Here is a 22,724-nt window from a genome sequence, read left to right as displayed (position 1 = left end):
GCACAATGAATGCAGAAAAACTACTATCAAGATGCAGGAAGTCAAGAAATCTTGTTCCATGAGTCCTTCCTGAGAGATCTACCGGAGAGCAAACCTCAACCAAAACACAACAGAAACATGAGGACCCAATGTGAGCATTTATTTTTACTTTTGTCCACTCTGTCGCCCAGACTGGAGTGCAGTGGTGTGATCTCTGCTCACTGCACCCTCTGCCTCCCGGGTTTAAGCCATTCTCCTGCCTCAGCCTCCTGAGTAGCTGGGATTACAGGTGCCTGCCACCACACCTGTATTTTAATAGAGACGGGTTGTTATTATTATTTTTTTTTGTATTTTAATAGAGACGGGGTTTCACCATGTTGGCCAGGCGGGTCTCGAACTCCTGAACTCAGGAGTTCCGCCCGCCTTAGCCCCCAAAGTGCTGGGATTAGAGGCGTGAGCCACTGCGCCCGGCCCCCGTGTAAGCATTTAACACACACAGTCACGTGCTGCACAGCAACACCTCACTCGGCAAAGAGCAGCGCACCCCACAGTGGCTACATAAGATAACAACACCGTCTGTTTACTGTGCCTTTTCTGTTTGGACACACAAATACTTGCCACGGTGTTACAAATGCCTACAGGCTTCAGTGTAGTAACTGCTGTGCAGAGTTGCAGCCTCGGAGTGACAGGCTATACCATCTGGGTTTGTGTAGGTGCACTCTATGAGGTTCACACAACGACAACATCGCTGAGTAACGCATTTCTCAGAACACACCCCTGCCCTTAGTGAGACCCGGGGCTGCCGTCACTTGCAGAGCTAGGACTGAATAAGGGTTTGTGGGGGAGAAACACAGCACAATAGCTGGACTCCGTGGTTTCTGACTTCACGGCGGGGGGGAGGGGGCTTGCCGGGATAGAACCCCATGGTCAATCAAGGAGCATCTGAACTTAATCGATGGTTTGACTCGCAATCTTTCAGCTCTACGATGGTTTAATCAGGGCTTTTTTTTTTTTTTTTTGGAGACAGGGTCTCACTCTGACGCTCAGGCTGGAGTGCAGTACACAATCTCAGCTCACCGTAGCCTCAAACTGCTGGGCCCAAGCAATCCTCCCGCCTCAGCCTCCTGAGTAGCTGGAACTACACCTGAGTGTCACCACACCTGGCTAATATTTTAAAACATTTTTTGTAGAGAGGGGGTCTCACTAGGTTGCTGAGGCTGGTCTCAAACTCAGGCTCAAGTGATCCTCCCACCTCAACCTCCCAAAGTGCTGGGATTGTAGGCGTAAGCCACCATGCCCAGGCTCCAATCAGGTATTAAGTGCATTTTCGACTTTGATGGGTTTATCGGACGTGGCCGTGTCCTGAGTTGCGGAGCATCTGTAGTACGTAATGGCTACACACTCTGTAGTTGAGACCCTGCATAACTACACAGAATGGGAAGACTTAGGCAAAAAATATCTTCACTGTTTTCAGTAATGATATAGGTGGCAGTTGTACTGCCATTGTTATTTTGAGATTGTGATGTTTGTAGCAAGAGATAAAACAGATGAGACATTATGCGATATTCCAATTCTCTCATCTCCACTGTCCTTGACACCAGCACTCTCAGTGGAAAAAGAGGACGGAGACGTAAGATTAAAGCACGCCCATGTGAACGCCCTGCCGTCAGAAAGCAGATCACACACTCCAGCAGAGGCCTAGAACCAGCGGCCAACCCAACAGCAGTGAGCACCTGTCACGTGCAGACTGTGGTTTTGAAACTTCCAAGCCATTAAAAGAAACCAGAGCTGAAGAAATGGCTTATTTCAGGTCTGGAGCAGGAAAAATACAAGATGAGCACAGAACATATCAGACAGCCAGAAACCTCTGAGAGAGTTCAGGAATGATGTCAAAAGGATCCAGGAGCCAGCTTGTAGGGGCTCTCACTGTCCAAAGAGGACAGAATTTAACATCCCAAATATGTTTAAATTCATTAGTTCATCAATACCAACATCAAATCCCTAACTGGTCACCTCTGGAGGCTGATAGGAAAATGATTCATCATTGTGAAAACTGATGAATTTAAAAAAAGAATCAGGCATTTATCTTCAGTTTTCTCCATGAACTATAACACCAGAGAGTGGATAAGAAGAGGTTTAATAGTTCATCTACTACATAAAGAAGCAATAACTCAGCCAGAACATCACACTTTTTTTTTTTTTTTGAGACGGAGTCTCGCTCTGTCCCCAGGCTGGAGTGCGGTGGCGCGATCTCAGCTCACCGCAACCTCCGCCTCCCCGGTTCAAGCAACTCTCCTGCCTCAGCCTCCTGAGCAGCTGGGATTACAGGCACTCGCCACCACGCCCAGCTAATTTTTGTATTTTTAGTAGAGACGTGGTTTCACCATGTTGGCCAGGATGGTATCAATCTCTTGACCTCATGATCCGCCCGCCTCGGCCTCCCAAAGTGCTGGGATTACAGGCGTGAGCCACCACACCCGGCCTACAAAAAATTTTTTTAAACTTAGCTGGGTGTGGTGATGCGTGCCTGTGGTCCCAGTTATTAGGGAGGCTGAGGTGGGAAAATCACTTGAGCCCGGGAGCACCACTGCACTCCATCCTGGGCCACAAAGCAAGACCCTGCCTCAAAACCAACCAACCAACCAACCAACCAAACACAATCTACAGGAAACCAAAGGATAGAGGAACACACTGGGCCTCTCCAGAAGAATGCAGCCAGCAAAATCTAGACCGTGAGATGCACGAGTCCAACCACCAAGTTACCTCAGAAAATACTTCCACGGGAGGCGGGGTGGATAATGTAACCTGTAGATTCAGACTGAAAGGCTGGCTGGGCGCGGTGGCTCACACCTGTAATCCCAGCATTTTGGGAGGCTGAGGCAGGTGGATCACCTAAGGTCAGGAGTTCGAGACCAGCCTGACTAACAGGGTGAAACCCTGTCTCTACTAAAACTACAAAAATTAGCCAGGCATGGTGGTGGGCACCTGTAATCCCAGTTACTCAGGAAACTGAGGCAGGAGAATTGCTTGAACCCAAGAGGCAGAGGTTGCAGTGAGCCGAGATCACGACACTGCACTCCAGCCTGGGCGACAGAGCAAGACTTACGTCTAAAAAAAAAAAAAAAAAAAAGGAAAAACTTAACTAATATTTAGAGGTACTCAGTTCAGTCAAAACAACAAAGAATAAGGAAGTAGCTGCTGTAACAGTAAGATTGAGGCAGCCTCTGCTGGGAGGGGCTGGGGCGGCACGCACAGGGGCTCTGGAAGCTGGCAAGCACCTCTTGACCCAAGCACCAGTTACAACTGTGTCCATCTTATCATATGACTCATTACGCTAGACACTGATTTTATTCAGTTTCTGTATCTGTGCCACACTTTAAAATAAAAAAGGTTTAAAAACACACTTATAAAGCTACACTAGGCTGGGCGCAGTGGCTTACGCCCGTAGTCCCAGCTACTTGCAGGCCAAGGTGGGAGACTTGAGCACAGGAGATCAAGTCCAGTCTCAGCAAAAAAGTAAGGCCTCCGCCGCACAAAAAATAAGAAAGAGAAACCACCTTCCAAGCGACTTTGCGGCAGAAGCGTTGGGGCCGCTGCATACAGGTTCCACGCACAGGGCCAACCGCCCTCGGGGACTTACTAACAAAATGAGCCACTTGCATTCAATGATCTCAACTACTCCGTGCTACATCCAATTCAGTAAAGCACAGTTTTTTCATTTTTCACATTCAGATTGAAGCAAATTAAATGAAAACCCGTTCAAGATACCCCTTCTCACCCTACCATCCTGGCAAAAATCCAAATGCTTAGTAATGCCCTCTGTTGGTCAGGCCCTCTCCCGCAGTGCTGACAGGGTGCAGGCCTGTGCGGGGGAACTTGGAAGCACTCACCAAAATTACATGTATCCTCTCACCCAGCAACCACACGCTACGAACAGGCCTGAAGACAGTCCTCACCAGAAACACAAAAAATGCAACACACGGCAACGTCAGTCACAGCGGCATCCCACAGCAAAGGATCAGAGCCCGTCAATAGGACCCACACATTCATACATGTGCTGAGCAGAAAAACCAGACACGCACGGGCCAGCCACGGCAGCTCACGCCTGTAATCCCAGCACATTGGGAGGCCAAGGCAGGTAAATCGTTTGAGCCCAAGAGTTCAAGACCAGCCTGGGTAACATAGTGAGACTCCCATCTCTACAAAAAATTTGAAAAAAATCAGCTGGCATGGTGGCATGCGCCTGTAGTCCCAGCTACTCAGGAGGGTACGGTGAGAAAATCACTTGAGCCCGTGAGGTCGAGGCTGCAGTAAGCCAAGATCAGGCCACTGCACTCCAGCCTGGGCAACAGAGCCAGACGCTATCTCAAAACAAACAGGTCAGGTGTGGTGGCTCACATCTGTAATCCCAGCACTTTGAGAGACTGAGGCAGGCAGATCATTTGCAGCCAAGAGTTTGAGGCCAGCCTGGCCAACACAGTGAAACCCCATCTCTACTAAAAATATAAAAATTAGCTGGGCGTGGTGGCGGGTGCCTGTAGTCCCAGCTACTCAGGAGGCTGAGGCACAAGAATCGCTTGAATCCAGAGCGAGACTCCATCTCATAACAAACAAACAAGAAAAACCAGACACACACAGTGTCAACAGCCCATGCTAACTTCTGTGAAAGACAGGAGGGGAAATGAGTTGTGGGTGTGTTTTGCTTACTTTTACAGGACGTAGCAGAAGTAAAAAGCGTTGCCTAGGCCGGGCATGGTGGCTTATGCCCATTATCCCAGCACTTTGGGAGGCCGAGGCGGGCGGAATGCCTGAGCTCAGGAGATCGAGACCAGCCTGGGCAACATAGTGAAACCCCATCTCTACTAAAGTACAAAAAATTAGCTGGGCGTGGTGGTGGGCGCCTGTAGTCCCAGCTACTCGGGAGGCTGAGGCAGGAGAATTGCTTGAACCCGGAAGGCCGAGGATGCAGTGAGCCAAGATCGAGCCACTGCACTCCAGCCTGGGCAACAGAGCAAGACTCTGTCTCAAAAAAAAAAAAAAAAAGGTTGCTTAGAAGAGCGGTGGGGATAAGAAAGGCAGCTTTTATGTAGTTCTGACCTTTATAACAGGTAATTATTTTGTACATAAAATCTGTAAAAAATCCTAAATCTAAAAATGATCTGAAACAAATGGGCAACATAACCAGAGAAAAGAATATTTGTCTTATTTCTTTCTTGGGAAAAATAAATAAAATAAAAAATAAAACAAGAGTATTTGTCAAGGAACTTTAAAATACAGCACTTTATTCATCCAAAGTGGAAGATAACTAAGGACAAAAAGAACTCAACAGAAACCTGCAAAGTTAACGAAGCAGTTTTCTTACAGGAGTGGTATTGTAATTCTACAACCTACTGTATGCACATTTTAGCACAAAACAAGGCCAGTGATATTATTAAGATTTTTCAGAATAACATAAATTTAAGAATCAAAGAAATTAAGTAAAACTATATATATGTATTTTTTGTTTTGTTTTGTTTTGTTTTTGATACAGGGTCTCACTCTGTCGCCCAGGCAGCAGTGCAGTGACGTGATTGCAGCTTACCACAGCCTCAACCTCCCAGGCTCAAGTGATCCTCCCACCTCAGCCTCCTGAGTAGCTGGAACTCCAGGCACATACCATCATGCCCGGCTGATTTCTGTATGTTTTTTTAAAGATGGGGTTCTGCCACGCTGCCTAGACTGGTCTGGAACTCCTGAGCTCAAGTAGTCTCCCCACCTCAGCCTCCCAAAGTGCTGGGATTACAGGTGTGAGCCACCACACCCCGCAAAAGTACATAATTTTAATGAAAATTAATTTTAACTACAATTCAAATTGACTGAACTCACAATGTTTTAAATACATATTTTCTAGCTGTGTCCGTGAAGAGGGCATTAAGCAATAACAGACGAGCACAATGACTACGTCTACCGCCTGGACCTCGGTGTCCAGATGCCTTTCTGCACTAAAAGGAACCCAGGCGCTCTGGAGAAGCAGCTGACGCAGGCCTGGGAAAGACATCACCGTGAGCCTGGGACGCTGGGCCAGAAAGGATGCATTCCCAGGACCACGTGCGGAGTGAAAAGGACACAGGGGCCAGCTTGGAAGGGGCTCCCAACTGGTCACATTTATAGCTATTTGAGCATCACAAAACAAAAGGCTTTACTAGATTATGACATGGAATAAATAAAAGTCCACTAGTCCACCTTGATACTCAAGGAAGACAAAGGAAAAGTAAAAATTCGCCCCCACAGAGGTGTCTACTAGACCATTTTCCGCTAAGAATTGGTAATAAAGAGAAAGAACTCAGCATTTTCTAAGAGGTAACAAAGAAGGGAAACACAGATAAAAATAAAGAAAAAAGGAACAACAGCATACTAAAGCCAAGGTGCCGCTGCCCACGGGTTCTGGGGAGACCAGCGAACAGCATGTGGAAGTCTGATGGGAGCAGAGCGTCCACACACCCCGAGACACCCCCTCATCTAACTCGCCAACTGTGGGGGGCAGGGACACAATTTAAAGGGCCAGTGAGCAAAGTCGCATCCGTTCTCATGGGACAGCCTCCGCCCACAGTGCAGCACACAGCATCACCTGCGCCCCAAACGTGCCCCTGTATCAAATCAGGCCTCCCACTGCCAGATCACAGGGGGTGCTCCGGGGGCACCGGAGCGCAAAGAGACCTCACAGCCACTGTGACACGTGGCCCTGGACTCGATTCTGGTTGGGAAAAACAGCTAGTAAAGACGTTGGGGGACAACTTCAGACCGTGGACTGGCTACTGGATGACGCCAAGGGACACAGTCACGTTTTGTAGACGCCATCGATGACGCGACTGTCATTAGACAGTAGAATGTCCTTTTCCCTTTCTTAGGAGAAAGAACACTTAGAGAAGTGTCCAGATATCTGCAGTTTCCTTCAAGACAGTTCAGCAAGTGCCAGGTGGCAGCGGGTGGCAGTCACGGTAGCTCCAGCTGGGGGCAAGGGACATAGGAGTGCCAACTCTGTAAGTTAGAAACTTTATAATAACCTTCAAACAACAGAAATATATTCGTTTTCAACTCAGAGCACATGCACTCTCAACAAGCTGTCGAGTATACCCAGGGAGGCAAAGAGCTATGCATCAAGACTCCGGGCCTGGTTCAGACGGGGACATGGCAGTTTCTCCTCCTGAGGACATAAACTACCCTCGGGGCTACACCTGAGTAACCTTCACCTATTCTGGGGGTGCACAGCAGCATCAACTGCCACAAATTCCAGCAGGAGCCATGGCTCACAACAGCTGCCCACACAGAAGCCAACATCCAGGTCTGGGCTAAACTGAGAAGGGGGCCGGGCACGGTGGCTCACGCCTGTAATCCCAGCCCTTTGGGAGGCCAAGGCAGGTGGATCACCTAAGGTCAGGAGTTTGAGACCAGCCTGGCCAACATGGTGACACCCCATCTCTACTAAAAATACAAAAACTGGCTGGGCGCGGTGGCTCACGCCTGTAGTCCTGTCCTGGCACTTTGGGAGGCCAAGGTGGACAGATCACGAGATCAGGAGATCGAGACCACCCTGGCCAACATGGTGAAACCCCGTCTCTACTAAAAATGCAAAAAAAAATTAACTGGGCACGGTGGCGCACGCCTATTGTAATCCCAGCTACTCAGGAGACTGAGGAAGGAGAATCGCTTTAACCTGGAAGGTAGAGGTTGCAGGGAGCTGAGATTGTGCCATTGCACTCCAGCCTGGGTGACAGAGCAAGATTCCATCTCAAAAAACAAACAAAAATTAGCTGAGTGCGGTGGCGGGTGCCTGTAATTCCAGCTACTCAGGGAGCTGAGGCAGGAGAATCACTTGAATCCAGGAGACAGAGGTTGCAGTGAGCCGAGATTGTAACACTGCACTCCAGCCTGAGTGACAGAGTGAGAATAAACAAACAAACAAACAAACTGAGAAGGGGAACCCAAAGCTAAAGGTCAAAGACAGTGGCAAGGGGTCTGACTCCAGAAACCCGGAGTCAGAGCTGCTCCGTCAGACGTGCTCAGGAACCCAGGTAAGGGCGTCTTGGAAACGGCACCTTCCAAAGCAAGCCAGCGACCACGCTAAGGTCAGCCGGTCCGTGTTCCATCCCTGAAATGTTCTGGGTCACATGACAGGGTCATGTGGATTGTTCTGCTAGATGGTTTTGTGGGTCCCCTGTATTTAACACCAGCACCCTCGCCGTTACCCATACCTTGGGGGTCCGGGCAGTCCCACTAGTGACAGGCCTGACATCGCAGCTGTGGCTGAACGCTGCTGGGGGGGTCTCTCACTTACAGGATGTGGAGCATGGCTTCTATGACGGAGCAACCAGAGCTCTCCCAAATGCACATGCTCCCGACCCTGCTCCCTGCAGCAAACAGGTGGAGCAGAGACCACCAGGTGGGCCTCGATGAGGAGCAGCTTTGGAGGAAGTCAGCCCCTCAGGGTTTGTCTGTGGAGGTGGCAAGGCAGGAAGGGCGGGGGGCCAGGTCCTCCCGACCCTAATCAGGTAGGGGGCTGCAGCAGTCACAACCCCATCCCCAGGGCCAGGCCAGCATCAGCTGTTTCTACTGCACACAGACTTTGCTGGGAAAGACATGGACCATGGCTGCTGAAAAGCCTTCACCTAGAATGAGGGATGGGAAGCTGGCCGGGATTCCAGTTCGGCCTTCACCTAGAATGAGGGATGGGAAGCTGGCCGGGATTCCAGTTCAGCCTTCACCTAGAATGAGAGGTGGGAAGCCGGCCGGCATTCCAGTGTGGGTCATTTAGGCTGCCTGTCCCCTGAATCCCGAAACAACCCGGGGGAGCTGGGAGGAGGCTTCAGCAGCAGGCCCTTGGGCCGGGCAGGAGGTACGCACTGGGATGCCGTGAGGCTGCCTCTGCACCTCAGGGACAATGCTCTCCTGGGGCTTCCGCCCTCGCCCCCAGACCCTTCAGGGCTGGACTCTAACCTCCTCTCCCTATGAGGTCTCCGGAGCACGCTTTCCTGAGAAACTGGGATTACCCCTGCTCTCACCTGCCAGTGTTTCTCCTTGAAGCACTTACTGAGCCTTTTTCTCTGGTTTACGCTGCTCCTCACCACCACCATGTTCCCTGCGGCCAGGGCCTTCTTTGAAAACCACCATGGCCCCAGCAGGCAGAGAGGCAAGCACCTCTGTCTCTCCTGCTCCCCTCCGCCTCAGAAATGGCAAAGAGCTTATTTTATTCCTAACAATGCCTCCCAGAATTTGAACTACAAAAGCACACATCCAGTGATTACCAAGGAAGGGATCTGAGGTACTGCAGAATGTAGAAAAACCTAGGTGCTAAAAAGTGGGGAGCAGAAGAAGGGCCTGGAAGGCTGGGATGCAGAGAGGGCCGAACCCTTGAAAGGGCTGAAGCCAGAGAGCTGCTGGAATCCACAGACACTAAAACAGAAAGCCAAAACCAAACCGCTAAGGGGTGTCACGGGCTAAAGGCACAGTGACTTTCTTACACAGCCAAATGTAAATAAGCGCAATTACTATAGGTACATTCTCAGGTCCTGAGATTTAAACAGTGAAGGAAACAACGTTGGTAAGGAAGGGCCAGCTTGGCCTCTACCCCAGGGCTGGGCAGAGCCACGCCCAGCTGTTTCACCTGCTCCCTCCTCTCAAAAGACAACCACCACACCAAAGAGAATGAGACCAGAAGCTAAAGCCAGGCAAAGAAAAAAACGCAAAACAAAGTGAAGGACGGCACTGACCACGGTCACTTCCTGCTCCTCATGCCGCCAGGAGTCCACTCCCCAGGGCTCCTCACCAAGGATCTGAGACACACACACACACACACACACACACACCTTTCGCTAAAGAAGCTGCTTCTCAGCTCCTCTGCACACACACAGAAGTCAGTCCGCTCCCCTAGTAATTTTTTTAGTCTTTCTGCAAGGTGTTATGGGCATACTTTGCACAGCTGAGTTACTCACTGTGTGTGTGGAGGGGGTTGGGGAGGACGTGACCTTAAAGAGCAGAGGTTTTACATCCAACAACATCAACCACCTTATTCAGGAATTACCTGGACAAGAGTGTGTGTTGGGGGAGACCCTGTAACCACCTGTCAAGTGGACTACAAGTCTTAGTCTTTCCATATAGATTAACTGTGTCCTCACCTCAAAGACCGGGCCTCTGAAGCTTTTTCAAGATTCACAGAGTCTCTCTTAACTTGTGCTAGATCTTTTCTTGAAAAATATCCAATCATGACAGGCAGATATAATCCGTTTAAGGACTACGGGAAGTGTGCAGCCTTGTACGGACGTCCCATTGGAAACCCTCGGAGTATGGAATCAAACTCCTGTAAACTTTCCTCTTGCAAAGTAACTTTGTTTAGTAATTGCAATTAATTCATAATCACAATGTGGCTTATTCATAGCACTTAAAAAAAATTCCCAACCAAATCCTTCCTAGTCTCAATTTTATCACTATGAATGACATACACAGAAAAAATAAAAAACATTTCTGTGTAAAAAGTCGCAGGATGCCCTTGCTTTACCAAACTGGCCTCATTATGAGGTCTGAATGGATTTCTAAAAACGTAATCTGATCAGAGTTAACTTCAAAATAAATAACTTCCCTTTCGACCAACACGAGAACACCAACAGAAGCTTCTGACGGCTCAGCTTGGCCGGGACGTGTTTCCATAGAGGTGCCCGGGTCTACCAGGGCCACCCGGAATAGAAAGGCGCAGAAGGGAGCCCGAGGGGCTGCGATTCTCTTAGCAACGAAGACGGTGTGGGTCACACAACGGGACAAAAGAAGAAACAAAACTGACTGCGAGCGCATTTGGGTGTAGGAAAACCACTGCAGTCGAAAAACATTTGAAATTATGGTTCGCAAGGCAAGTTATATTTTTATTCATTAAATGTGAACGGTCATCCCCAGAACCACGTACAATAACCTGCCTCGGGGCGCGTCGCAAGGACCCGTCTGGGCTGAGACATGAAGCAGGGCCCAGGTGGCCCTTCCTGGAGGTGGGACGGGAATGACACATCCAGAGAAGTCCCAGGGACCGGGCTCGCGGGGTAACTCGACGTGGCCGGGACAGCGCGCTCCCGGCGGACCCGGGCGGCGCCCCGAGCCCGAGCCCCGTCCCGTCCGCCCGGAAGCAACGGCGCGGGCACGTGGGCCAGGCCAGGCGCCGACCCCGGGCACTCGGCCGCTCAGTCGGCGCCGCCCCCGCGCCAGCTGTCAGGGTCGGGGTCCGCGCGGGGGCGGGTCCGGGGCGGCGCCGGGCGGGGACCCCGAGGCCACGGAACCGCGCCCCGGCCCGCCTGGCCCCGGCCCTGGCCCCGGCGCGGCGCAGACAATGGCGCGGCCCGGCCCGGCCCCGGCGCGGTCCGCGGGGGACGGGGCTCGCGGCAGGCGGCGGGGCGGCGGCGCCCGCGCACTCACCTCGGCCCGGCCTCTGGGGCGGCTCCCGGCCGGCTGCGGACGACGGCGGCGCGGGCGGACGCTCCATTCATTACCGCGGCTTTGTCTGCCCCCGCGCCCCTCCCGCGGCCCCGCCGCCCGCCGCCCGCGACGCCGCCGGACGCTGCGCCCCTCCCAGGGCCCCGCGCGGCGCGGGGCGGGGCTGGCCGGGGGCGGGGCTGGCCGGGGGCGGGGCCTACTCTCGCAGGCGCAGTGTCCGCGTACCCGCCCCGCCTCGTCCCTGGCCGGGCGGGAGGACGGAGCGCCGGAGGCACGGCCGCTGGGGCGGGGCCGGGCGGAAGACGCAGGCGCAATGCGCGCTTCGGCTCCGCCCCCGGGTCCAGGAGGGCAAACTACGCAGGCGCAGTGGGCGCTCCGGCGCTGGCGGGCGAGGGGAAGGGCCTAGGCGCTCTGGCTGGGCGGGGCGCGGGCGCCGCGGTTTCGTCCCGTGGCTTGGCAGTTGGCAGCGGCTCGGCGCGCACCCAACGGCCCACCGCGGGTTTCCGGGACGGCTAGCAGCACGGGTCCCGGTCCCGCCCCGAACCCCCTTACCTGGCGCAGAGGCCGGTCAGTGCGGTGCGGTCAGGCCCCGTGGGCTGGGACCTAAGCCCTTGACCCTAAGGCGATCGGGGCTCCCCGCGCGGCCCCTCCGGGGGACGGGATTAACGCCTAAGCCCCAAGCCAGGTCGGCGGGAGGAGGGCGGCCCTCTGGGCGGGCGCGGGGCCGGGGCTGGCGGTGCGGAGCGCACGGGACTCGCCCGCTTCTCAGGGTCTGAAGGAAATGTGCACTTTTAATGTGTTATTTCCTAACACAAATGTTTGAGCAGACCAAATAAACTCTGCATGCTGAATGTGGCCCCGAGGTCCCCCGTTGGTGACACGGCTTTCGGCATTTTCTCGGCCTGAGTGTGAGAGTGAGAGGAGCCCGCGTGGCGGTCACCGGCTGGAGCGGGAGCGTAGAGTTATCCCGGCCGCCTCTGCCCGGAGCCCGCCCCTGCCCCGCGGCTGTGCCCCTTCACCCGCACGCCGACTGTTCCAAAGTCCACGTCCAGCCTGCAGCCGGGTTTTCTATGGTGCCTGAGCTAAGAATGCTTTTCTCGTTTTTAAGAGGTTGGGGGAGAATTAAAACAGTATTTTAGGATATATGAAAAGTATATGACATTCAAATATCGGCCGGGCACGGTGGCTCACGCCGGTAATCCCTGCACTTTGGGAGGCCGAGGCGGGTGGATCACCTGAGATCAGGAGTTCGAGACCAGCCTGGCCAACATGGAGAAACCCCGTCTCTACTGAAAAAAAAATTAAAAATTAGCCAGACGTGGTGGTGGGCTCCTGTAATCCCAGATACTCGGGAGACTGAGGCAGAAGAATCGCTTGAACCCGGGAGGCAGAGGTTGCAGTGAGCCGAGATCGCGCCACTGCACTCCAGTCTGGGTGACAGAGCAAGACTCCGTCTCAAAAAAAAAATTAAAATGTCGGTTTCCTAAGGAGTTCAATTGGAACACCACCATGCTTGTTCATGTAGTTAAAAGGTAAACTGCTTTACCTTCCACCATAGCTATGGAGTTGAGACCAGGCACTGACACCCAAAAAGGGCTCCCTGTTTCTTTCTTTTTTTTTTTTTTTTTCTGAGACAGAGTCTCGCTCTGTCCCCAGGCTGGAGTGCGGTAGCGCGATCTCGGCTCACTGCAACCTCCGCCTGCCGGGTTCAAGCGATTCTCCTGCCTCAGCCTCCAGAGTAGCTGGGACTACAGGCGCTCGCCACCACGCCCAGGTAATTTATGTATTTTTAGTAGAGATGGGGTTTCACCATGTTGACCAGGATGGTCTCGATCTCCTGATCTCGTGATCCGCCCGCCTTGGCCTCCCAAAGTGCTGGGATTACAGGTGTGAGCCACCGTGCCCAGCCTGGGGATCCCTGTTTCATTCAGAGTGGAGGCCAGTGTTCTCAGGCCTGCTCTGCCCCTGCCATCCCCTCATCAGATCTGCAGCAGCCCCCAGCCTCCTTGATGCTTGCTTTGGGGTCTTCGCACTGACTTTTGTCTGCCTGGACTACTCTTCCCCTCTGCCAGTGTCAAGCTCCCGGACGGCTGCCCATATGTCAGCATAGTGGGAGGCTCTCCGGGGCCATGCTCTAGGAAGTAACACTGCACTCTCCTCATCCCCTCTCCGGGCTCTGACACATCTGACACACTGTATATGCCTGTGTCATGACTGCCCCCCAACAGCCTCCTGCTAGAATCAGTGGGAGGGGGGACTTCTTTGTTGTATGTGCTGAGGGAGCATGCCCAGTGCCGAGAGCAAGGCCCCCTACGCTTTGTGGAGTAGGTTAATGGGGCCCCACAATTGCCTGGCACTCATGTGCAGAAATAGAAGATTCCTGGGGCCAAAGAGCAACAGCTCTTCCCAAAGGGGCCTGCCGGTGAGTGAGTGAGTGCAGGTTGACAGGTCCCTCCTAGTGCCTTCCAAATTGTGCAGGGCAGCCAGGTGCAGCCTATTCTCTGGCCCCTCACAGGAAGATACTGTTTTGTATGTTGGGTGGCCCTTGGACTAAGTGCCCAAATGGGGCACCCTGGAGCACGGAAGGGCACACTAGACATCATGGGGCCAGCACCCAGCATCAACTGGGACTGTTTCGGCAAGCCAGTACCCCATGCCTCCACCAGCTGCAGTCCATTCATTTAATCTTTGATGGGCACTTTCTGTGTGCCCAAGATACAATATCTTATTTTTTCTTTTTCTTTTTTTTTTTTTCAGTCTGCAAGTGCTTGGTACATACACAGATGGTATTTATTTGCTGTTTGTCTTAAATTGCATTCTTATGCATCATAGAGAGTGCGATAAGGAGAAGAAAAAATATTTTCTACAGGACCATCCAAACATGTAAGTGGCTTTTCATGGGACAGTTTCCCATCACGGGAAAGACATAAGTCGATTCGTAGTCGTCCAGAATGTCAGTATCTTATTTTTTCATTCATCTGAACCAAAGTGTGACATCCCAGGGCCAGGTGTTTTATCTGAGTTCCATGTACAGACTCTGAGCCCCACCTGTACAGGGCAGTGCGAGTCAGGGATGCTCAGCACTGAGGCAGAAGAGTAGCTGGTGCCCTGGTCCTCTGTCCACTGAGGCTGCAGGTGGACCCACAGCATCTTCCGAAGGCAGGGAGCCCTCCGTGCTTGGAGCACTGTGGCCCTGGAGGGTTCGCCCTCATGTGATGTGACTTTGGTTGAGTTTCTTAGCTGTGAATTAAGATTATGAGCCCAGCTTGGGGGTAGGGCATGGAGCTGATGGTGTCACATGTGGAAGCAGCTGGGTGACCCCGAGCCCGGTGACCACTGGTCACTGGGGAGGCACAGACCTCGCTGTGGCAGGGTCCTGAGGGCCAGGGCCTCAAAGGAGGGTGGCTGTGTCCCTGGGCCCCGCGGGAGTGAGGGTGTACACCTGCCAGTCCCCTGCCTACAGTGGTGGTGGGGTGGAGCCCCATGGTCCCTTCCATCTGGAATCTCAGACCTGGCCCCCCTCTGCCACCCTGTGCCTCCTGTCTGCCTTTCAGGGTAGCAAGAATGCTGTGCACCCCACTGGGGAGGGAGGTGGGGAGGACTCCAGAGCGTCCAGGTGGGGGCTGCTGCAGAGGAGATGGTTTCTCTCTGGTGCAGAGGAGGGTTGGGCCCTGGGCACCTACTGGTCACTCTTCCCCATGACGGGGACCTCACCACGTTGTCCCTCATCCACGTCACCCACCCAACCCACGCGGAGGGTCCTGAGGGCTTCACCACGCAGCCCTGAAGGGGCAGATCTGGGGTCACACAGGTCTCGGAAGCCCACGCTGTGGCCCCAGGAGAAGGTTCTGGATGTGGCTCCTATAAGTGAAGCGTGGACTCACAGCGCTGCCGGAATAAAGGGAAACCACAGGCAGGAGGGAAGCGCGTCCAGGATCCGCGGCCACCGGCCTCTCAGACTGTCTTCTGGGGCCAGGTCGCGAGGAGATGGAAAGCGGGGGCATCACAGGCTCGTCTGAACCCGCGCGTTCATTCGGCCACAGCGACCCGAAACCCCTGCATGCGGGCAGGACCCCTGGCTCTCCTGCGCCCACCCCAGCCCTGCTGGCCGCCGGGGCATTTGAGGGATGGTTGCCGGGGGTCGGAGGGTGGAAGGGGCGTTGGGCAGCCTCGGTGGGGAGGGGAAGAGGCTTCCCGTGCACTATGGACTCCCGCATTCGGGAAGGGAGGCGCTCGGGGTTGGGGAGGGAGGAAAAGGCGGCTGCGTTCGGGGAGAGGGCAGCGAGACCCCGCCCGGGCTACGGGTTGCAAGATGGAGCGGACGGGAGGAAGGAGCCCTGACGCCGCGGACCCCACGCCTGCCGGCCGTCCCCTCCCTCCCTGCCTGCCTGCCTGCCTGCCTTCCCTCCTCCCTCTCCGCAGAGGCAGCGCGGGAACCCGGCCGGGGTGGGGCTAGGGCGGTGCGCCCCGGAGCCTCCAACCTGGACCCCACCCCGGAGGCGCCGCGACCGCGCTCCCGCCGCCTCCAGGAAGGTGCCCAGATCGCGCCGGCGACCGGAGGACTCTGCGCCCCGCCGCCTCCCACCCTGTCCCGCCCCGCGCCTGTCCGCGACCCCGCGGGGCCGGTCCCCGTCTCCACCTGCAGTCCGGGGCGCGGCGCCCTTGAGGGAAGCGGGGCTCTGGGATCCCCGAGCCCGGGCGTGGGACACCCCACGGCCCGCACGAACCTTGGTGGCCCGGGCCCCTGCTCCCCCAGAACAGCGCCCAGGTCTCGGAGAAACCCCCCGAAGCCGTGGGTCCAGACGCTCCCGGGGGACCTCGGTGGGACGGGCAGGGCGGGCGCCGCGGGCGGGGGGACGCGCACTGTCCCCGGGCGAACCAGAAACACCCCCCACCGGGCACCTCCCCAGGAATCGCCCACCCACCCCCATTGTTCTCCACCAGGTTTCACCTTACCACCCTCCCCCCAGGCATCTCCCCCGTTGCATCGCCCCCACGCGGGCATCGCTCCCACCCGGGCATCTCGGCTCTGTCCTGCCCTGGGGTGGCCGCAGCCCGCGGGGAGGAAGCGCGGCGAGGCGCCCACACCGGGAAAGTGTCTCCGTGACTCTGCGGGGTTACACTCCGGGTGCGTCGCTGCGGGCTCGTGGGCTCGTGGGCTGCAGCCCCCCGCTCCTGTCGGGTGGACGAGCCCCGGGCCCGCGTGGAGCCGCTCGGTCAAGGCCGGCCCGGGAGGGGCGCGGCGCAGGGCGGGCAGGGGCGGGGTCCTAGGTCAACGTCCAGCCCGAGACCCAGCCCCGCCGCCGGATCCACCGTGCCTCTGTTTCCCCATTCCTGAGAAATCGGAACGCCGGCGGCACCCCCTTCTCCGGGCCGGAGCCTGCGCCCTCCGGATTGCGCGCCTCTGTCCAGGCAGCGGCCGGGGGTGGGAGCGCGCAGCGGGCCAACTTCCCTAAAGGGAACTGTCGGGAGGGCGCCCAGAAGGGAAAGACCAGGAAGCGCTGGGCGCTGAGCTGGAGTCTGGCCCCTTCCTGGGGGACCGGGGAGGGGGCTGAAGGTGGGGAGAAGATCGCCGGGGCTGCTAGGGGGGCACTGAGGGAGCGTCCAGGGGGAGAACTCTGGGTGGGCGACGCCGCAGGGGAGCTGCCTGGCAGGGGCGAGGGCCTCGGGGAAGTGGAGCTTCTGGCCGAGAGCTGCATCTGTGGCCGGGGAGGGAAAGGGTCACAAGGGCAGTGCGCGCCGGGAGGGAAGCTCAGGCCGGGGGGAAGGGACTGCGCGGCGGGGACAGGTGCGTCGGGTGCTGGACAGTGAGCAGGAGCCCGCCGGTGCTCAGGTCAGGAAGGTGCTGGAGCCGGGGGAGCTGGAACGCAAGGGGGCTAAGGGAACGCGCTGGAGGGGTAGGGGCGGCAGCTGCTCCAGGCTGCGGTGGCCTTGGTTCTGTCTGAGGGTCCATGGGTGGAAAGGGATTTGGAGCTTGTGTTCATAGCTGGGACTGCCAGATTTGGTGGATAAAAATACAAAATTGCATGGGACCGGACGGGCGCGGTGGCTCACGCCTGTAATCCCAGCAGTTTGGGAGGCCGAGGTGGGCGGATTACCTGAGGTTGGGAGTTCCAGACCAGCCTAACCAACATGGTGAAACCCCGTCTCTACGAAAAATACAAAATTAGCGGAGCATGGTGGCGTGCTCCTGTAATCCCAGCTACTAGGGAGGCTGAGGCAGGAGAATCGCTCGAACCCGGGAGGCGAAGGTTGCAGTGAGTCAAGATTGGGCCATCCAGGCTGGGCGACAAAAGCGAATCTCTGTCTAAAAAAAAAAAAAAAAAGTGCACAGCACGTACGTATACTAAAAAATTATTATCTGGAATTAAAATGTAACTGATTGTACCGTATTTTATCTGCAACCCTAATCATAACAGGCATGTTGTTCTCTGTATATAGTCCAGTCAACAGCAAAAGTATGTAAAAAGGTGAAAAAACTACTTATGACACATCCCTAAAGGAATAACTTTAAGAACAATTAGGTGTATATTGCCCAGGGTTTTTGTTTTTTGTTTGTTACCTTGAGTCGAGGTCTTGCTCTGTTGTCCATGCTGGAATGTGGTGGTGTGATCATAGCTCAGTGCAGCCTCAACTTCCCAGACTCAAGCAGTCCTCCCACCTCAGCCTCCTGAGTAGCTGGGAGTACAGGCACCTGGCTAATTTTTGTATTTTTAGTAGAGACAGGGTTTCATCACGTTGCCCAGGCTGGTCTTGAACTCCTGGGCTCAAAAAACCTGCCTGCCTCGGGCTCTCAAAGTCCTGGGATTACAGGCATGAGTCACTGCACCTGGCATTGCCTAGTTTTTTGTTTGTTTGTTTTTTGAGACGGAGTCTTGTTCTGTCACCCAGGCTGGAGTGCAGTGGCACAATCTCGACTCAATGCAACCTCCATCTCCCGGGTTCAAGCGAGTCTCCAGCCTCAGCCTCCGGAGTAGCTGGGACTACAGGCGCATGCCACCATGCCCGGCTAATTTTTTGTGTTTTCAGTAGAGATGGGGTTTCACCGTGTTAGCCAGGCTGGTCTCGATCTCCTGACGTCGTGATCCACCTGCCTCAGCCTCCCAAAGTGCTGGGATTACAGGCGTGAGCCACAGCGCCCAGCCGGCATTGCCTAGGTTTTATATATGACCATAGATTTAAAAAAGAAGGCCAACATGGTGGCTCACACCTGTACTTCCAACACTGGGAGACCGAGATGGGAAGATCACTTGAACCCAGGAGTTTGAGGCTGCAGTGTTCATGTCGGCTGTAGTGAGCTGAGATCGCACAACTGCACTCCAGCCTGGGCAAAAGAAAAGAGTACATATATATATAAATATATATACACATATATATAATTTATTTTTATTTTTTTTTAGAGACAGAGTCTTGCTCTGTCACCCAGGCTGGAATGCAGTGGCTTGATGTTGGCTCACTACAGCCTGAATCTCCTAAGCTCAAGGGGTTCTCCCACCTCAGCCTCTGGAGTAGCTGGGATTACAGGCGCAAGCCACTGTGCCTGGCTTAAATGTGTGCCATCTTTATTTCAAACACTTGTTAAAATGCTGTTGTTATTCTTCAGGACAAGAGCAAAAATCACCCCCTGCAGAACCTAGGAGCTACGTGCAGAACTTTTCAGAGCAGAGGCAGTGCCATAGCTGAGGCCTGACTGCTAACCGGGGAGTGGAGCTCTGAGTGCACTCAAGGAACGCAAGGAAGCCAGGGAGGGAGGAAGGGGCCGGCGGAGTCTAACTTCAGCTGCCATCTTTTTTGGTGGCACATCTCGTGGTCACAGGTTGTAGGCTCTGTTTCTGGAAGGTTCAGGTACAGCGCAAGATTCCACTTGTCTACTTGGCTATCTCTGTGCCTGAGATGCCATGAGGCCAACGGACGTCACTCAAATTCATGTCCAGCCAAACTTCCACAGCAAAGAATCCCGAACCGAGGATGAAGTTCCTCTAGAAAGCATTGCTATCTGTGGCAAAGCTGCAGACACCCCGAAACCAATCTCCCACCTCGTCTGGAATTTCAGGAGCTTCGTTTGCTGAGCCAGTGCACTCATGGCGACCCTGCAGGAAGCCACGTGGCACCTCTGGGCTTTGCACCGTGTGTGTTCTCTTCTCTAAACTGCTGTTTTTGCTTAGCAAAGAGCCTCGCCTGCCACTGATGATGGCGGTGTGCGGTCATTTTGAATGGCTGCCTGACACTGCATGGCACATTCACGTACACAGTCCTGTGGGATCGTGACATAATAAGAAATAGATATTTCATCTCTGCCCCTGGTTCCTGACACAGAGCTCCTAAAACCATTGAAATTTCCTGGATAATAGGAGCTTCTTCTGTTCCAATGGGGTGACTCTTGGTGGGCTCCTGGATGGGGGCTGGTCACTAGTGAGACCACACCATGGTGAGAAACCTGGAGCTTCAGCCCTACCCCCACCTCTGAGCAGGGGAGACAGGCTAGCTAGAGGCGCCATTCCTAATGCACCATATGCCTACATGAAGACGTCTCCGTAAAAGTCCCTCGGCAGTGGGGGTTTGGAGAGCTCCCAGGTTGGTGAACACATCTCTTTGTGGGGGGAGTGGAGCACCCCAGCTCCCCAGGGCTGGCAGCTCCTGTGCTGAGAACGCTTCTGGACTTCGCCTTACGCACCCTTCATCTGACTCCTCATCCCTATCCTTTATCGTATCTTTTATAATAAACATGTTTCTCGCCAGGCGCGGTGGCTCACGCCTGTAATCCCAGCACTTCGGGAGGCTGAGGTGGGCAGATCACCTGAGGTTGGGAGTTTGAGACCAGCCTGACCAGCATGGAGAAACGCTGTCTCTACTAAAAATAAAAAATTAGCCAGGTGTGATGGAGCATGCCTGCAATCCCAGCTACTAGCGAGGCTGAGGCAGGAGAATCGCTCGAACCCAGGAGGCAGAGGTTGTGGTAAGCTGAGATCGTGCCATTGCACTCCAGCCTGGGCGACAAGAGCGAAACTGGGCCTCAATAAACAAACAAACAAACAAACATGTTTCTCTGAGTTCCATAAGCCATTCTATTCGTAGTAAAGTATCCAACCCAAAGAAGGGGTTGTAGGAACTCCTGAATCACACTTGCTTGATCAGAAGTACCAGCGACCCAGACCTTCCACTGGCACCTGAAGTGGGGGCAGGCTGTGGGACGGAGCCCCTAACCTGTGGGATCTGCCTCGAACTGGAGGTGGAGAGTGTCAGAGTGAATTGCTGGACTCGCAGTTGGTGTCCAGGGACTAGGAGAAGTGGCTGATATGGGAACCCTCTGCCCCCATTTGATGTCGGAGGCAGAGTGTTCTATGTGACAGAGGAGAGGAAAACAGTTTTTTTTCCTTTCAGCAAGGATCTGAAGTGTGTCCCTTTCCCTGTCAAAAACAGTTCCCAGAGGAGCATGATCATTTTTGTTCCTTTGCAGATCCTCTGGGTATTTTCTTAGAAAACGTTCCTGGCAGGAAACTTTAAATATTTATTTATTTTAAGTTTTAAAATCTTTATTTTTTTTGAGACAGGGTTTTGCCCTGTCCCCCAGGTTGGAGTGCAGTGGCACCATCCTAGCTCAATGCAGCTTCGAACTCCTGGGCTCAAGTGATCCTCTCTCCTTGGCCTCCTAAATGGCTGGGATTACGAGTTTGAGCTGCAGTGCAAAATTGTATTGAAATAATTGTAGATTTACATGTCATTGTAAGAAATAATAGCATAGAGAGATCTCTTGTATGGTTTGCTCAGTGTTTCCCAAAAGTACCATTTTACAAAACTAGAGTGGAACGTCACAGCCAGGGTATGGATGTCAATACGACCCACGGATCTTATTCAGAGTACCTCAGTTCTACGTCTACTCATTTTTATGTGTATATTAAATTCTGCATGATTTTATCAGCAGGCGAGGCTTGCGCACCCACAGTCATGATGCTGAAGGGCTCCAGTACCACAGGATTGCTCAGGTCGTCCATTTATAGTCACACCCGCCTCCCTCCTGTCCCCAGCCTGACACGAATCTCTGGCAAACACAAATCTGTTCTTTTCTAAAACTGTGTCATTTAAAAATCACATAGTAGGCTGAGTGCAGTGGCTCACGCCTGTAATCCCAGCACTTTGGGAGGCCGAGGCGGGTGGATCACCTGAGGTCAGGAGTTCGTGACCAGCCTGGCCAACATGGTGAAACCCCATCTCTACTAAAAATACAAAAAATTAGCCGGGCATGGTGGCGGATGCCTGTAATCCCAGCTACTTGGGAGGCTGAGGCAGGAGAATTGCTTGAACCCGGGAGGTGGAGGTTGCAATAAGCCGACATTACGCCATTGCACTCCAGCCTGGTCAACAAGAGCAAAACTCTGTCTCAAAAAATAAAAAATAAAAAATAAAAAAATCACATAGTAAGTAACATTTTTGGATCAGCTATTTTTGCTCAGCATAATTCCTTGGTGATGCTTCATCCCAGTTGCATGTACCAACGGCCTGCTCCTTTTCCATGCTGAGTAGAGCTGCGTGGAATGGGAGTACTATGGTGTGTTTAGCCATACACTGCTGAAGGACATCTGGGCTGATTCCAGTTTTGGTCTGTTACAAATATAACTGCTATGAACACTCATGTACAAGTTTTGGTGTGAACAAAAGTCTTTATTTTTTGGGCATGGTGGTTCACGTCTGTAATCTCAGCACTGTGGGAGGCCGAGGTGGGCAGATCATGAAGTCAGGAGTTTGAGACCAGCCTGGCCAACATGGTGAAACCCCATCTCTACTAAAAATACAAAAAAATTAGCCGGGTGTGGTGGTGGGCACCTGTAATCCCAGCTACTCCGGAGGCTGAGCCAGAAGAGTCGCCGAAATCCAGGAGGCAGAGGTTGCAGTGAGCTGAGCTCGCACCACCGCACTCCAGTCTGGGCAACAAGAATGAAACTCCATCTCAAAAAAAAAAAAAAAAAAAGTATTTTTTTCTCGGGGATGAATGCCCAGGAGCACTACTGCTGGGTCCCATGGTAGTCGGATGGTTAGTTTTTGAAGAAACTGCCAAGCTGTTTTCCAGAATGGCTGTACCATGTTACATTCCCACCAGCAATGCATGAATGGCCCAGCTTCTCCAGGTCTTTGCCAGTGTTTGGTGGTGTTGCTGCTTTTCATATGAGTCATTTGAATAGGTGTGATGTCTTGTTGCACTTTTAGTTTGCACCTCCATAATGGCTAAGGATGATGGACATCATGGTGTGTGTTTATTCTGTATATTCCCTTCATGGAAATGTCTCTTCATATCTTTTGCT

The 22,724-nt window shown here is 53.7% G+C and overlaps 2 protein-coding genes across 7 annotated transcripts in view; one reads left to right on the top strand and one right to left on the bottom strand.

Moving 5' to 3' along the window:
* ZBED4 (zinc finger BED-type containing 4) overlaps window positions 1-11,555 on the bottom strand; it is a 36,270-nt gene extending 24,715 nt beyond the window's left edge. Inside the window, exon 1 of the mRNA XM_034948858.4 lies at window positions 11,410-11,555. The gene's annotated coding sequence lies outside the window, so the exon portion shown is untranslated. The remainder of the gene's footprint in view (window positions 1-11,409) is intronic.
* Window positions 11,556-11,789: 234 nt separating this feature from the next.
* BRD1 (bromodomain containing 1) overlaps window positions 11,790-22,724 on the top strand; it is an 81,063-nt gene continuing 70,128 nt past the window's right edge. Inside the window, exons 1-3 of one of the 6 annotated variants that reach the window (XM_055105855.2) lie at window positions 11,790-11,994; window positions 12,255-12,537; window positions 14,185-14,310. The gene's annotated coding sequence lies outside the window, so the exon portion shown is untranslated. Of the gene's footprint in view, window positions 12,113-12,254; window positions 12,538-13,859; window positions 14,311-22,724 lie in introns of those variants that run through there. The other 5 variants (XM_055105852.2, XM_055105851.2, XM_055105853.2 and 2 more) reach the window with 5 other exon arrangements.

This window comes from Pan paniscus, chromosome 23, assembly GCF_029289425.2.
Source record: "Pan paniscus chromosome 23, NHGRI_mPanPan1-v2.0_pri, whole genome shotgun sequence".
Classification (NCBI taxonomy): Eukaryota; Metazoa; Chordata; class Mammalia; order Primates; family Hominidae; genus Pan; species Pan paniscus.
The sequence above is the reverse complement of the archived record's forward strand: the minus strand, read 5'-3'. Positions and strand labels throughout refer to the sequence as shown.